Genomic DNA, 4,933 nt, shown 5'->3' on the forward strand with positions numbered 1-4,933 from the left:
AAATTTGAACATTGATGCGGCATGTTGCTTATGTGCTTCCTCATCACGTTCGAAGTCATCTGAAGATATGAATATATCGTTCCACGAAACATTCCGTAGTGCTTCTTTCACCAACGCCACGTCCATTAAGTTAAGATTTAAGTGTCTTCTGGATCGCCCAATTTCTATTTCGCGCAGTGTAGCAACTGCAATCGTCATTTGCATAGCAAAGTGGTGAATTTCATGTTTAATGATCGGATCCGTCACAGTAACATGACAGGTTTCGGTGTCCGTGGTGAAAACCAGATCCAAATATTTATTGTTTTGATTCGGTGTATCACACACTTGCATTAATCCAGACAACGAAAAACCATCAACAATGGCTACTTCACTCTGCGAAACGATTCGCTCAGGTAAGAGAAAAGAATCATTTCCCTCTTCAATATACTGATTCCATCTCAAATTCGGTAGGTTGAAATCACCTGACACGAGCACCATGTCACCCGGCTGAATTATGTCGATGACGGAGTCAACAAACGCGACGAACGAGTGGTAGCGAGCTAAATTCGAGGTAGGTGGAATATATCCACAGCACAAAAATAAGTGTCCATTCATTGTTTTCATCTTAACACAGATCGCTTCATTGTTTTCAGCTCGAGCAAACTCTGTGCTGACGATACGACGATGAACCGCAATAAGCGCCCCGCCGCCGGACAGTTTATCGCTGTTAAGTGTGTCTCTGTCGCAGCGGTAGACCGAAAAACACGAAGGGAACAGTACACTATCTTGTATAGAGGATTCCAAGTAAGTTTCCACAAATGCATAAGCATCGTAGTCTAGTTCTAGCGATGATAAATATAAATGCTTCTGTCTTTCGAGAAGCATTTATATTTGATGCTGTTCATATTTTGATAATATATGCTAATTACTGTATTTTGTTTCACAGGGTTTCCCACGTTTAACGGATTAACAGAATGAGACTCAATTCCATCGCTAATAGCGGATAGGGTAGGTAAACTTATAAAATCATTGCTTACAGTACGAGTAATATTCGCTACATATCCCATTTCAGATTCCTCACACAAAACGTCACTGCTGCATCGCAACCGTTGGCTGGAAGGGAGCAGCGAGCGGAGTGGAGAAACAGTCTCGCTGCTGAGAGGGACTATCACGCTGTCGCTCGTCACGAAAAATTGTATTGCCCCGCTCGACACCCACAAACTCACGGAAATAAATTCCCTTTTGCCAGCTTGATGGCAGCATTGCTTTTTCCTTCCACTTCATTGCCATTCCGATTTTGAAAGATATGAAAGAGAGTTGATTGAGATCAAATCCTCTTCGGACCAACTTTATTACGTCAACCGGTTCATTCATTTCCAGATTACGTTGTACCAGACTCGAGATTTCCTCCACAGTGGCGTGTGGAGAAAATCTTGACAAAAACAACCAAAATTTAGACTCCCGTGCAGCGGTGTGCACGATTGGAACAGACAAAGCAGGATCTGGCTCTTTGCTACCACAAAGCGTACGAGTGGCATCCTCTTCGACCTGTGGCGGGTCGATTTGGATGCGGGGACGCTTTGTTGATCTTGGTTGAACTGTCGGCCAAGGCGAGCGATTTGAAAGACTTTGCTGCTGTTGTTTTCCTACGATTTCATCTATTTTGTCTGTATTCTTTTCTTTCTTTTCAGAACCATCAACATATTCATAAAGAGTAAACAGTAAACTAATCCATTTTTCAGGTAGATAGGTAGGTATTCACGTAGGAGAAGAAAATAAAACAATATATTTAAAATATATATTTAACAAAAGCTGTCTTCTTTGTATAGTCCTACGTCACTCCGGTTATATCCCCGACATTACCCACCCGTCTTTTTAGAGCAACTTCATGGAAGTTTATCTCTTGTCAGCTATTGTAATTACTTTTTTCACAATTGGGGTGCTGAACACTTCATTCGTCTAGAACTAAGGGCCCTATTCCAGAAAACGAGACGAGCAGACAAGCGCTCGTCTCGTTTGTTTTGCTATTCCAGATGACGAGCTCGACAAGAAACAGACAAGTAACTCGTCTGACTCGACGAAAAACAAACGAGAAACTCGTCTGAGCCGACGGATTAAAATCAGGGGTTAGACATCAATTGAATATAGGCTACCCAAAATCAAAATCAATATGGCGTCATTTGTTTATCAACATATCATTTACGAGGATTGAAATCGAAAAATGCGCTGCTTTATTCTAACTGCATGAGCGATTTTCATATTTCGGTTTCACATGGAGGTGTTCACATTTAACATGGAGTTTAAAGTTAGCCACTATTCGACTATATAACCGGACCGAGTTGTAAACAACAGTAATTGATTGAACCAAAATGTCAGTAAACCGCAGCAATATTGGGTACACTGGCAATATGAGGGATTTGACGTTTTAGTCGTACCCCTGATTAAAATCCAGTGTCTGAACTGTCAGCCCGACGAGCTGAGTTTGTTTTGATCAAGGTGTGTATATATAAATAAGGTGTGTGTATATATAAATAAGGTGTGTATATATAAATAAAGTGTGTGTATATATATAAATGTCAGGTGATGTAATCATGCGATATGTACTTTGAGCCATACTGGAATTGTTGTCGGTATTGTTTACAAACAGACTGTCGCCAACTATTGGGCTGTTTCAAAAGTTTATGATTTGCTCAGTATCTACTATCCTACACGCGAATGATATGTCCACCCATACCTATCATCGCTCACGCACCGTGTTACAGTCGAATACGACCCATCCACATGCCTATCTTATGTCTAGCATAAGGCATCTCAAGTGTTGAGAAAGTTCGTGCACCTCGAGGAAGGTTCTTTTGAAACAAATCAATAGAAGCCATCCTATGCGCGATCAGTGTGACTACCCGCACATATCATCGCTCACGCACCACGTTGCAGTCGAATGTGACCCATCCTCATGCCTATCTTATGTCTAGCATAAGGCATCTCAAGTGTTGAGAAAGTTCGTGCACCTCGAGGAAGGTTCTTTTGAAACAAATCAATAGAAGCCATCCTATGCGCGATCAGTGTGACTACCCGCACATATCATCGCTCACGCACCACGTTGCAGTCGAATGTGACCCATCCACATGCCTATCTTATGTCTAGCATAAGGCATCTCAAGTGTTGAGAAAGTTCGTGCACCTCGAGGAAGGTTCTTTTGAAACAAATCAATAGAAGCCATCCTATGCGCGATCAGTGTGACTACCCGCACATATCATCGCTCACGCACCACGTTGCAGTCGAATGTGACCCATCCACATGCCTTCAGGCATCCGAAAATTTTTTAATAAAAAAAAGAGAAGTCACCACATGCAGCACTAAGCTGCAGTAGGACTTCTCTTCTAACCACAACAACCGTACACGTACCCCATCCACATGCCTATCTCCGACACTCGGCATGGACCTTCAAGTGCCCGAAAATGTTTAAATAAAAAAAAGAGAAGTCACCACATGCAGCACTAAGCTACAGTAGGACTTCTCTTTCAAACACAACAACCGTACACGTACAAGGCCAACCTTCAAGCATGGGTAGTCTGAGAGGATCGAAGTGTACACCTCTCTGCAACTCGCAACTCCCAGCCTGTAAACCTATCGTTTGTAGGAGGTCTCAGGTGTCCAGATGCCACGCAACACGGTGGACACGCAAACGCGCACCACCTCTACGTGCTGGGCTCATCCCTTTTCGCTCGCAGCTACTCAGGGAATCCTGTCACACATCATTTGAGGCCTATAAGAACAATCTCATGTATGGAGAAGATGGAACACACAAAGACTTTCATCTTGGGACGTGTGTTCATCAAGCCGTGCGCCGGGGCCTTCGCACGTTTGACTATCTTCAATGTTTTTCCACCACCGAAGGCCGAAAAACACCATTACGCATATGCGCTACCTAAGCAGCGCATATAGTTAAATTGGTAAATATAGGCGGCACTCAAAAATGTGTACATCGCACAATGATTGTACGATGTGCAATATGCGTTCAACTTGTCGGTGTTCATGTGTCCTGCAGTTCACATTCTGAAATTGAAACACGGGTTGAAATTTGAAACACACACTTGGAGAGTACGTTCGCATGTAAACATACGATGTACAGGCCACTCCTGGGTTCTTAGAACCCATCGCACTTGCAGAATGAACATCACGCCGGTTTCATCACTTGGGACGTATTTTTGTCATCATTCGTCCAAAGACCGTGTGATCGGCTTAACCTTTAGCTCACTAGTATGGGGACTCGCCAGGGGGCATCTGTACGTTCACATGCGCACATGCGAAGTACGAGACACCGCACCTAGTCCAACAGATGAGATCTATAACGCCGGGTCTAGTAGTTTCGAGCCGCGCACACACTGCAAGGTATGGCCCCTACAATAGGATGAAAGTTCGAAGGCCCCGGCCCTTCATCCAAGTAGTAATACCTTTAGTGCAGTAAGGAATGGGAATCCCATCATCGATCCAAAGACCGAGACGATCAACCCTTTCCTTCCATTCCCATGTCACTAGTATGGGGACTCGCCAGGGGGCATCTGTACGTTCACATGCGCACATGCGAAGTACGAGACACCGCACCTAGTCCAACAGATGAGATCTATAACGCCGGGTCTAGTAGTTTCGAGCCGCGCACACACTGCAAGGTATGGCCCCTACAATAGGATGAAAGTTCGAAGGCCCCGGCCCTTCATCCAAGTAGTAATACCTTTAGTGCAGTAAGGAATGGGAATCCCATCATCGATCCAAAGACCGAGACGATCAACCCTTTCCTTCCATTCCCATCTCACTAGTATGGGGACTCGCCAGGGGGCATCTGTACGTTCACATGCGCACATGCGAAGTACGAGACACCGCACCTAGTCCAACAGATGAGATCTATAACGCCGGGTCTAGTAGTTTCGAGCCGCGCACACACTGCAAGGTATGG

General features: G+C 44.4%; 1 long non-coding RNA gene across 1 annotated transcript; it reads left to right on the forward strand.

The window, feature by feature from the left end:
- The first annotated feature begins 256 nt into the window (after positions 1–256).
- LOC129764834 (uncharacterized) lies at positions 257–1,764 on the forward strand. The gene is made up of 5 exons (XR_008741251.1): positions 257–392; positions 451–550; positions 633–783; positions 926–987; positions 1,052–1,764. It is a non-coding gene; the product is annotated as an uncharacterized LOC129764834 (long non-coding RNA).
- Positions 1,765–4,933: the final 3,169 nt, after the last annotated feature.

The sequence above is a fragment of the Toxorhynchites rutilus genome, chromosome 2, assembly GCF_029784135.1.
Source record: "Toxorhynchites rutilus septentrionalis strain SRP chromosome 2, ASM2978413v1, whole genome shotgun sequence".
Taxonomy (NCBI): domain Eukaryota; kingdom Metazoa; phylum Arthropoda; class Insecta; order Diptera; family Culicidae; genus Toxorhynchites; species Toxorhynchites rutilus.